Raw genomic sequence first — 13,069 nt, 5'->3', positions numbered from 1 at the left:
CAACAATGCCGACCAATCTAGAGCTGGGGGAGCCAATGAAAATGGATTCAATGCGATGGATCGGCGGGATCTCGCAACCTTTGGGTGGACGGAGCGACTGAACCACGACTTGCTAGAGTGCTACGATGCGAGTTTGGCCCCTGAACGGGGTTACATGGGTTACATTAAAAGTTTCTCTCTGACCCATCTAGACTCTTCCAAGACCCTCCAGTTACTGTCGAACACCCACCCAAACCGGAGGAGTTCGAAGTATTTTGGAGAGAAGTCTACGAAGTTCAGCATAGACTGGACGAAGACTCAGAAAATATAAAGAGCTTCAAGGAGTTATGTGTTGCCCTCATAACACCTGGTAAATAATGCCCACCCATCACTACCGAGGAGGTGAAAAAAGTATTAAGAAGGGTGAAGAACTATTCCGCACCGGGACCAGATTGTATCAAAACTTTCTGGTGGAAGAAGTTTTCTTCAACCCAGCAGCATTTGGCCCGTATTTTCACCTCGTAGTTAAAGTCGGAAGAGCCGATTCCAGAGTGGTTGGTGGAAGGGCGCACAATACTTCTGCCGAAAATAGGCTACTTAGCTGACCCGACAAATTACAGGCCAATAACTTGTCTGAACGCGCTTTATAAGATGTTCACAGCTATCCTAAATGATAGGATTGTTCGGGCAATTGAACCTGTGTGGCAAGAAATGTATGAACAACGAGGCTCAAAGAAAGCCGTAGCTGGATATCGGGAGAACCTGCTCATCGATAGATATGTCTGCAAAGATGCAGCATTCTACCAGCGTGACCTATCGATTACCAGGATTGATTATCGGAAAGCTTTCGATTCGACCTCCCATAGACTTATCATCTGTCTTTTGGAAATCTTAAAGGTTCATCCGCAAATAGTTGAGTGCATAGAGAGATTGATGGCGCTTTGGAAAACCAGATTTACTATCTCATCTGGAAAAAATCGTGTGAAAACTAACAAGGTCACCTTTCAGAGAGGTGTCTTTCAGGGCGACACCATGAGCCCACTCCTCTTTTGCTTTACATTATTGCCACTATCTCTAGCACTTACCCATCCCGAAGGGTACTTGTGCGGCAAACCTGCAGATCGAAAGTACAAGGTCACTCATGTATTTTATATGGACGATCTTATGATCTATGCGAAAAACAGAGAGCAACTGCATCTAGCTCTGGAGATTATCGAACGATATACTAAGGAAATTGGAATGGAATTTGGGTTAGATAAATGTGCCAAGGTTTATTTGAAGCGAGGAAAACTTAATGGCATCCCTGAAGATCCTGAGCTCGTTGATAGAAGCGCCATACGACACCATTGCGCTGGAGAGACTTATACATACCTGGGCGTGCTACAGAGCCGCATTCGGGATGTGACATCTATTAAGGATACACTCCGAAGCAGATACGAACGTCTTATCTGACAGGTTTGGTCTTCTGAACTGTCGGCGAGGAACAAAGTATCTGCAACGAACATGCTTGCCGTCCCGGTACTACTCTATTCATTTGGAGTAGTTCCATGGGCGAAGAACGAGCTTAGGTCTCTTGATATCGGGACAAGAAAGGTGATGCACATGAACAAAAGCATGCATCTTATGTCTTCCGTTCCGCGACTGTACATCTCACGCCATCAACGGGGTCGCGGAATATTGAGTCTTGAATGTCTTCAAAACAGGATTATTTTGGTTACAGCACATAGAGTTGCAAATGGAAAAGACCCTCTTCTTAAAATGGTCAGGAATCACGAAGAAGTGGACAAAGGAGCGTTTCTGTACAAAGCAGCGGAGGAGGCTGCTGAAACATTCGGATTTGACTTCAGTATTAGGGGTGAGCAAAATGCATCAAATCTTATCTATCTCGAGCACTCACTCCTGAAAGCCCGGATTAAGAAAGCACAAGAGAAAAACTTTCGTGAACAGCTCCTCGATAAGAGGATGCACGGTATCTTCCACAGAAATGTCAAAGATCAGTCAATGTCTTGTGTGCCATGCACACCCCGAACATTTAGCTCACATGCTATCTAGTTCTCCAACTCACGCGGGAACAACCTACGTTCAAAGGTACAATGTGGCACTAAGAGTGCTTCATTACCATCTCTGTCACTCCTACGGCATTAACCTTAATATCGCTTCTTTAAATGCTTGGAAGAGTTAAGATGGGTCAGAGAGAAACTTTTAATTTTCTCTGACCCACCTCTCTGTCTGCTCTAGATTTCGCAGACGTTAATGCGAGAAGTGTGATAGCTCCGGGTGTTTCTCGCACAATAAAGCATGCAGTCGCGTCATATAACCCCATTTAGCAGCCACACTTTTATTGTAGCACTCTAGCAAGTCTCGATTCAATTGCTCCGTCCACGTAAAGGTCCCGAGATTCTGCCCAACCATCGTATTGAATTCAGCTTTATTAGCTCCCCCAGCTCTACAGTGGTTGACATTGTTGGTCGACCCATCGTCGGGAATCCTGCGCGTTCTGTTTTTTTGAACCGCACTTACTACAACTATGTTTGGTGTTGTCATTATTGTTTTCACGAGTAGCTAAAGAAAGGGTTTCGTATATTCTTGTAGAGCTCAGCATGCAATGATAAGGCTGCGTACTCTGAGAGGTCGCCTGGTATCCCAGAGTCACCGTTCTAGACACCTCACCCGCATACCATTGAGTTTTCGGCTGTCCGTGACTGCCTATTCATTTTTGTTACCATATTCAGCATAAACCCTAAGCAAAGGTACGACAAATCACTGCCGAATGGCACTATTATTATTCCAGCACAGTAAAGATTATTGGGCTCCAGATCTAACCTGAATATATAAGGTATATTATAAATTGAAATTCTGAATGCTCCAGTGAAGAATAATTCAAACTGTAAATTGTTCGTAGTCATATATTACAATTTTAACAACATTTAATTTTCAGTTGAAATCATTTTTCTTATTTGACAAAGAATATGGAAAATATATTATATATTTTTGTATTTTAATTTTAATTTCTGAATAATTAAAAAAATGAATGTGACTATTATAAATATTTCATCATTTACATTTATAATTTATAATAATGTTAATTTCATTTCTGTTGTAAAGCATTCTTATTCGGTTTTCAAAGTCTTCAGAATTTAACCATAATCAGCATACTGCATTCTAATTTTAAAAATCTTGTATTCAACGCGTTCCTTTAAGAATATTGAACTGTTTTTATATTTTTGGAACTCTTAAACTTTAAATTCTACACTAATGCATATATAAATTTTACTGCAAATTGTTACAGTTAAAAAAATTTTAAGGTGTAGTTAAAATAGTGTTTTCTGATTCAATGAAAAATACCTATTTAGTTCATATAGGAGCATTTCGAATTTTGAACAGTTGACATATCTTATTCTGCAATAGATAAAAACAAATGTTTCATTTTAGGGTATGACTTAAAAATATGGAAAATATTCAAAAAGTTCTAATGCGTTTCTGGGAGTTTTCAGAATTTAAATATGAACAGCATACTGCACAATGGTTTATAAAAACATTTGATCTATGGTGTTGATTTCAAAATATCACAAACCAGTTCGTGTACGTTTGCGTTCATTGTAAATTATTGATAGTCATTTGTTAGAGGTGTAAAACGTTAAATTTGTACTGAAAATTATTTGATTTGATGAAAAAATATGTTCAATTTGTATTGGAGCATTCAACATTTTTAATAGTTTATAAGCATAACTCTATATTCTAATTAAAAAAAGTTTAATTCATTGCATTGGTTTCAAATTGGAAGAAGGCTTACTCAATCAGTGTAGTTTCTTCTGTTTTTATACCTAGTCAACTTAAAGACATATTTTGTTTCATTGATATTATTGTCCTGTACAGAAGAATTTTGTGTTCATACAGAGTTTTTTCTTCGGAGCTTTTATGAAAATGTAGCCATGGAGGAAAACAAATAAAAGACAAAAACTAAAATATGTTTTTGTGTCACTTTTATTCTAATTTTGAGAAGCCCTATTCAATTTTCTTTAAAATCAAATCATTTAATATGGTAAACGTGTACAGGCAATAATACTGTATGATCACACCACTGATGATTGTAGTATTTTACATTTCCGCATGCCGCAGGGATGGGATATGTAAGCGCGAATATGAATGTACCCAGCAGTGGGACACCGATGCCTTATGGGCATGCTTTTCGGTCACCATGTGACCAAACTAGTCGCGGTAAAATTTCAGCCACAACCACGTCTCACAACCGTGAGATAGATGGTTACAGTCTGTAAAGGAATCAATACGACGATCCAGCAAAAGCCTCGTGCACCCTAGGAACACGGAGCGACCCAAGGACAATCGCCTTCTGCATTTTTCCCGCAAGTGTTCTAGCATATTGTTGCCGGTCGTTCGTGCTCGATTGCTTGGTTCGCTGACCTTTTCTTTGTTAGACAATTAGAGCCAGGTGAGAACAATGAAAAAATGATTAAATATTGATCAGTAGAATATTAACAATTTGCGTTAGATTTGTTAGGTTATGGCATAAACGTTTGAAAAGAGTAGAAGAAAATCGGATAATAACTTCAAAAGTTGTCGCACTTTTGTCACATTCATAAGATATGTAAATATTTCATTTATTAGTTAGAATATTAATCGATTTTCAAGAACTTTGTTTTCATTTTTTTTTGCTTTAGGTATACGAATGTCGAGCAAAGTAGCCCTCTGCAAACAGCAGGGAGCCTGCCTCGTAGTCTTCCTTAGTTGTTAGGCCATGGGTGGCTTTCCCCTGCCGGCCGCAGGCTAATCTGCTAGCGGCGTAAAGTTAGGAAACGCTGATATAGAACGTCACAGCTAAGGATAATTAAAAAAAGAAACTGTCCACATCTTGTAGAGAAACTGGAATGTCTCAAACCTCGTTTATATTTACTTAAAAAAAGAGGAAGCGATGTCCAAAACATACAATTCGAATTTGAAGACATAAATAATCGCGTTGAGTGGATTGCTGCGGACAAAGCGTTTAAGAATCGAGTTCGAACATGTGTCGTTGTCAATCTGATACACAAGGATGTGCTTACCTTTCTGGGTTTTGTAGCAAAGGTGCGCAAAATCCTACGTGAACAAAAATGATCACGAAAGTATCATTGATACGATAATATCAATGGTGTGCACAATATATATTATCTGAAGATTGGTATGGAGATACCTTAGGATAAAAACATCAAATAAAAAAATATAGAAGTATACCGGGCTACGGATATGAAAATCTTGGTTGCTAACTATATAAGACACCCTGTTCTACAAGAAAGGAAGGAATTTTAAGAAAAAAACTCGGGGCAGACTTTGCATTTAATCTTCAATTTGGAAGTCCATATTAACAATTTTAATCCTGTGAAAATTAGCTCCTATATCGAACTTTCTTCAAGGATCAACAGAAAAAAGGCTTCTGTTAATGGGAAAAATGAGGACAACGAGTGCTTTAAGTGGTCTTTATTAACAGCAATACATCCATGCAGGCTTGTATTAATGTGAAAAATGAGGCCAATGAGTGCTTTAAGTGGTCTATATTAGTAGAAATCCATCCATGCAATAAGAATCAGTATAAACATTATCGTGTATCCAGCTATCAACAGTAGAAAGATGAATTCGAATTTTCTGGTATTTAGTTTCCGGTTGCATTCAGAGATATGAAAAAATTTAAAGGACTAAATGATATATATTGGTAATGTGTACGTATTGATGAAGAAAACGCAAAGGTTCATAGTTGAGCCATTACATCTAACGTCTAAGAAAAAAGACAAGTACGTGAATCTTCTTCGGACTGAGAAAGACTGGAAAAGCTGGTTGTTCACAGTGAAGATTGTATAAGAATGAATGATTGTAAAGTAGTACTTCCCAAATCTGGAAAAAACTTTATTGATTTAAAAACTTCAAGTATCAAGAGAGAGTTCCTTTCATTATTTATGCAGACTGTGAGTCGTTATTAAAATCAGTCGACGACATCGATCAAGAAAGACGATACAATACGGAAATCTATCAAAAACATGAGGTTTGTGACATAGGACATTACCTCAAGTGCATTTATGACGATTCGCTATGTTTCTATGAGTCCTCTCCTGGAGATGTTGATCCAGCAAAGAGGGGGCACAAATTTGTGACAAAATACTTAACAATATAGTACTTATGCAGAACCTGACTTCAGAGCAACAAAAATTCTTCATTGAATCCACCACCTGTCACATTCGCGGAAAGGCTCTTCATCCGCCGAAGGAAAAAGTGCGTGATCATTGTCTTCTGACAGGTATATACGTCATCAGGTGCACGAACATTGTAACTTATAATATCAACACTCGCGTACCATACCTGTTGTCTTTTACAACTTGAGTGGGTACGATGCTCACTTTATCATTCAGAACAATGCTACACAATTTGATGGCAAATAAACGACAAAGAATGACAAAGAATGCTCAGGAAACTCAAAAACAGATGTATTACTTTTGGCCGATCTCTTCAAAAGATTCCGTGAACAATATCTACAAGCCTATGGACTCGATCCAGCACACTACCCCTGGCTTGGCATGGGATGCTATGACAAAATATACAAAGGCGCGACTCGAACTACTCACTGATGTTGATATGCTGTTAATGATTGAGAGTGGCAAGAAGGGTGGAGTGAGCCAATGCTCAAATAGATACGTTATTACTAACAATAAGTATATGGCAGCTTTTAACGAAAATATGAAGATAATCTGTATCACGTATTTTGACGGCAACAACCTATGCGGTTGGGAAACGGGACAACCACTCCCATATGGTGGTTTTGAGTGGATCAAAAATTTGATCCACCCGAACTCCATGATGCATGCAATGACTTGCCGTTCTGTCAAGAACACTCGAAAACCACAAGAGTCGAACTACAAGAAGCTCCTAGCTACTCTCCTACCGCAACGCAAGTACGTTCTACATTACTGGGCTCTCAAATATGAATTAGCTAATGGACTCAAACTTGTGAAAATTCACAGAGTTCTTGAATTTAATAAATCTACATGGCTTAAATGATATCTTGATCTCAATAGTAACTTTAGAAAAAAAAACGCTAAGAATGAATTTAAAAAGAACCTACTCATATTGATGAATAATGCAGTTTACGGGAAAACAATTGAGAACGTAGCTATGGAGCTGAAGCTCTCATAGCTAAAAGGAATTTTCATAGCCAAGTAATATTTATTGACAATCTAATGGATATTGAATTGAGAAAAACACAAGGCTTATTCAATAAAACCGTTCTATGTTGGTCTTTCGGTAACGATATTTCTGCTGATATGAAAGAGAATATGAAAAATTTTAATGACAATGTTGGGGAATTAAACCAATTGGAAGAAAAAATTTTTTGTAATACTTTAAATCTAAAAGGCATAAGATCGAGCCTTTTTCCTGAAATAGGCAAAAGGGGTAAACAGTTAGTTTCATGTTTAAAAAAAATTGATTTCTTAATCTTAATGCGGGGACCAAATGTGACTGTTTAGCAGAATGTACCTTTTTAAGAGGAAAAGTACACCAATTATTGATTTAGTTTGGTCTAATGATGTGGGTATATACGTAATCGAGTATTTTACTGTTAAAGTAACTGAACGAAATTTCAAAAACGAACAAAAAGTGAGTTCTAAGTTTCAAACTCTAAACTCAGCTTAACCAAAACAATTAACATTTTGAGGTTATGGTGTACCGGAATCTGACTTCTTTGTGACCCTCTGGCTAGATCAAAAAAAAATAATGATAACCGAAGAGGGCGTGGTTTGCGATAGAAAAAAGTTTTCTTAACATTATTAATAACAATTCTATAGTAGTGATTGACAGAATATGATTTATTAAACGACAAAAATGCATTAATTCTCTTCGCCATATCACTGATAGCAAGCTTGGCTCGAGAATAACAATTCAGAATTTTAGATCGATTAACATTATCAAAATCTCTCAAGTAATTACACGTTACTAAACAATAGCCCGAAGTTACAATTTAAAAGAAATTGCTAAGATTAACTTAAATTAATTATTTTCTCAATACTCCAAGTGCTCGATAATTTGAGGTTATGTTTCGGGCGACTAGTTACATAAAAAAGGAAGTTCCACAACATATTCAGGAGATAACGGGTAACACAGCCACACAAACAAAAATTGTGCGGATCCGGTAACAAGACACACGTATTCCTATGGATTTTGGGCCGCTGAATTCAAATTCGGTATCGAAAATCACCCATCACGTCATGGTTGAGCCATAACCTCAAAAAATGACGAAAAATCATGCACTGAGGCAAATAAATATCAAAATAATGCCAGTGATGCAAATTATCACTTCAAAAACATGTCGACAACTGTGAAGGATCAATCCTTGCCTGATATCAACTTATTTAACATATCTTTACCCAACAGAACCTGACCTTACCTAAGCTGAATTAACAGAAATTTATTGAACTACACGTAAAGCTCTGGAAGCATATTTTTCCAGTAGCAAATGTGTGCTACATCGAATGGGTCAACTCGAGCCTAACTTAGAAATAAATCTAACCTAGCCTAACCTAACCTAACTTCACGAAACAATTAAACTGATTGTGCTCTCCCGTTGTGTTTACGGTACCGTTTCATTCAGCTTCTATTTAACCTACATAGAGGTTTAACCTATCCTAACCTAACAAAACCTGACCTAACATAACCGATTACGCTGGCAACCCTGTTCTTGCGTACTTTCATATTTTGACATTAATAGCAGTAAATGTCTGGATTTATTTGCATGTTTAAGTTACAGTTCTACATTTCAATTGATACAAACTTTGTCAGTTTAATTAAAATGGGGTCAATTCTACTTGTAGTTCTAAGTTTCTTCAAATGAGTGATGTGCGTCTAAATTTTTAGCCACCTGTAGTACAATGAAATGAATTTTATTGTGTTACAACGGGATAACTTAAGTTAAGTTGTGTTGCGTTAAGCAAAATTTCGTTAGGTTCTGTTAAGTTAGATTCATTTTTAGGTCAAGATCGAGTTAACCTATTAAATACAGCACAGATTTAAGGTTGAGAACCGTATGCTTACATAGCTTCACGTGTGGTTGAATTTCATTCGGCTAGGTTAGGTTAGATCAGGTTTTGTTAGGTTAGGATAGGTTAAACCTATATGTAGGTTAAGTTTAAGCTGGTTCAAACGGTACCGCAAAAAGAACGGGACAACACATTCAGTTTAATTGTGTTTCGTGAGGTTAGGTTAGTTTAGGCTAGGTTAGATTTATTTTTCGGTTAGGCTCGAGTTGACCCATTCGATGCAGCACATATTTGCTACTAGGAAAATATGCTTCCAGAGCTTTACGTGTAGTTCAATAAATTTCTGTTAATTCAGGTTTGGTGAGGTCAGGTTCTGTTATGTAAAGTTATGTTAAATAAGTTGACATCAGGCAAGGCTTGATCCTTCACAGTTGTCGACATGATTTTGAAGTGAAAATTTGCATCACTGGCATTATTTTGAATTTTATTTGCCTCAGTTTATGATTTTTCGTCATTTTTTGAGGTTATGGCTCAACCATGACGTGATGGGTGATTTTTGATAACTCATGTCAGCGTTGGCATGATCGTCATATACATGTCTCGAGTTCCTTTAATCCTGTTTGAAAAGTATCAACAGATTGACATTATCTCGCACTAGATGTTTAGGAATTCGAGCGTAAGTTTGAGATAAGTAAAAACTGTCAACATGAGCGAGCCTACCCATACAGAAAAAGGCTCTGATGTTATCGTGCTTTTAACAGGCCACATCATCAAATACTATTATCGAATTTGGTTAAGAATCGCTTGGTTCTATTACTTCTTCATGCGCACTGGAGGTAAAATATTCAACACCGTTTACATTATTCAATACACATTCCAAGAATTTGTACTTGATCTCAACTGTTGTGAAAGCTATAAGGTACTTAGTTAGCTGAACAACTTGCCAGTGGTGATCTTAGCATTAATCCTGTAGACGCAGCGTGCAAATAACTCGACATTGCATTCTTACGAAATCGTAAAAAAGTTGACGCGAGAAACACTGCAGATCGTGTACTAGCCAGTAAAGCCTGGCAGCATGTTTTTTTCTAAACACGCTGGGATCAACGAAAACGCTGCAGCACTGACCATAACTAACGTGATGAATGCTAAAGCAAAAATCAGTATGGGGTTAAAGAAGAAGAAGTCTATCTCAAAGAGGAAATGTATTTCAAAGAAGAGGAATACAGCTCTTACAAGAAACTAGCTACAAAAGATAAGCTAATAGCGTTTAGAAAAGTTGTGACTGCAGCCAAGAAGGAATTTAAACGAAGTAGTAATGCTAAAGTGGCCATCGAGTCCGCAATCAGCGGTGCGCAGAAAGCTGTCAAAAGCGTGGGTGAGAAACAGTGTAAAAGCCACGTGTCTCGCCAATACCCACCAAAGTTGGAGGTGTTATACCACTGATTCCATTTTTGCTGGACGCAGTGAACTCAAAAAAACAAAAATTAAAAAAAACAACTAAAAAAGTGTTACTAAATATGTCGGTTATGTCAAATGATAGACTCGACCAATCATGCAGCGCTCCATGCGGCAAAGACAGGAACCTTCAGCCGTGTGGTACGCGAATGCTGTCAATCTGGACTTGGCCTTTCTCGAATGACAACGGCCATTGTTGTGTACTTGTGCTTGTGTTAGAAGTAATTCGAGGCTGGCTGCAATAAGCTGTGGATAAAATATCTTTCGCTTAAAAGTGGTGCTGGCACTTGGTCACTTGGATTTTTCTTAAAGCGACGCTGTACATTGACGTAATGACGATTACGAGTTTCACCACATATAGACGCGATGTATTAAATCCTATTATCTTTATAGCCCAGCTCTCATTTATTGTTGCGAGCGTAAAGTGAGGATTTTAAAAGATAATTTTGCAAAAATTAGCACCAAAGTCTTGAATGATAAGTGTCATGCCTAACTGGCACTGAGTAATATGTGGTCCGCGCTGATTAAACCAATGACGGAATTCCACTGTGTGAACCAGTGAAATATCACTGATTGTCCGTGAAACACTTCTAGCTGCTTCAACAAGTGAAATGATACATCTCAATTTTAAAAGATTGTATTTGGAAGTTCTTCTTTCAGTATATAATTCTTTGTGATATAATTTGTTCTATATTTGAAATAAACTCTACAGTTAGTCTGATCACTTTATTCACAGTTCAGTATAAAATTTTCTTTAACATGAAAAAGATAGATAAGCCAAATGGTTTAAATGTGTCTTTTAATAAATATAAAATGGTTCACATGTCTTAGTTACAGTTTACTAATCTAATTTTTGGAGAGAAAAATTATTTCCTTTAATCAAACAAGAGCTGAGTTTTTTGTACATGCATACAATGATTTATGTCGTCATAGTAAATAAATTCAACAATATTTATAGTGTTATAGCTTTTTTTAATTTTAAGAAAAAAAATCTTTCCTGTGGTTCGAAAAAATTGAAAATTATGTAATTTTGGAACGCTTTAGTATTACCTTTATATTCTTTACTTTTTATTGTAAGCAAAAATAATTTTTAATAGCGGCAAAGGCATAAACATAATGTTTAGTTTTGTATTGAACATTCTCCTGACTGGTATTCGGGGAAACATTTTCGCTTTTTATTTAGCCAAAATTGACTAAAGCAATTTTCGTGTGAACATTGTTGAAATAAGAAAATATGTTTGAAAATAATATTATTTTTTGAAAATGTCACTCCAGTGAAATATTATTGTTATAGACACTAGATTTAATTTTAGGATCGATAAGGACAACATTTGTCTTGTGTAAAAGTTTACCCTTGATAATATTTTTTACTAAAAATAATTTTTGAGTTCCTGTGTATTTAATTTTGTGAGATTTTTCACATTGTTTTTCATTTGGAAATTTTTGGGGAATAATATGGGATAAAGCTGATACATTTTGAATTTGGAAAGAACTAAGTTAAAACAATACAAGATTATTCACATGTAGAAAATAATGTTCGGTAATCTTTGAAACAATGGAACAATGGAACTGAAAATAAAAACTATCATTTTTTAATTATCTGTCCTGTGCCCTAGCGTTGCGTCAATCCGTATATTAGATGTTACTTTTTCATATTGTAGCTCGCTTTTCTTGACCTGCACGGTGAAGCCTGAAGTTAGGGTATTTCGATTTTCCACCATTGGAGAGCGAAAGGCCTCAGACCCATTTCTTGCTCTTCTATCAGGGGAGCCGGGACGCTTCACCATGAGACGTGTATATGTATCAGAGATGGGTTGTGACATGTCACTCGAGGTTTTCTACGTATATTACGTAAACGAGGTAATATACGTAGAAAATTGTAGAAAACTATGTATAATACATATCAAAGATGTTGAACGTTATTTACTAGGGCGAGACTGCATTTAACAGATTTGAATAATTGACATAGCCTCTTATGAAGCCGGGTCCTGGCTTGACTCTAGGTTATTATCGATTCTACTCAGCGCCATTTTATTTATAGGAAGGTTTGTTTTTCTTTCATAAATAATTGATCAAATCTGAAACCATCAGTTTTATGCGTATCACTCATCTTCTTGTTCCTTGTCAGTATAACCTTGATGAAATAAAAAAAACGTTCATCCAGAACGTCAACTTGAAGATAAACCTAATCATAGAGTGTCACGCAGGGAAGTATTTCACGTGGAATATCCCAAAGGAATAGTTCATTAGCACTATCCATCATGTTCTTCTCATACGCGTACCTCTCTTTGCATTAAAAAAGTATCAACGATTATCTTAAGCTAATCACGAAAATGTATTTGTTTGAAAACACCAAAAACATGATACTGGTTGACACTCGCTTGTCGCTCCGTTAGTCTCGACGTTCGGATTACTTCGGATGTATTCGGTTCGCATCGCATCCACAACGGTAACCTATTTTGTTGTCGACGCTACTCATGTGTACTGCAAAATAATACCAGAATTGGGAGCACTGTTATTAGGCAGTCTGATAAGTACCTGAAAATTCCAAGAGATGGCATTAGTATTCACTAATGTGAACCATTTTCGTCGAGCTTGATCCTTCAAATGACGCCTGTCAA

This window comes from Belonocnema kinseyi, chromosome 1 (assembly GCF_010883055.1).
Source record: "Belonocnema kinseyi isolate 2016_QV_RU_SX_M_011 chromosome 1, B_treatae_v1, whole genome shotgun sequence".
NCBI classification, from domain to species: Eukaryota; Metazoa; Arthropoda; class Insecta; order Hymenoptera; family Cynipidae; genus Belonocnema; species Belonocnema kinseyi.
This window is presented reverse-complemented; position numbering follows the sequence as displayed.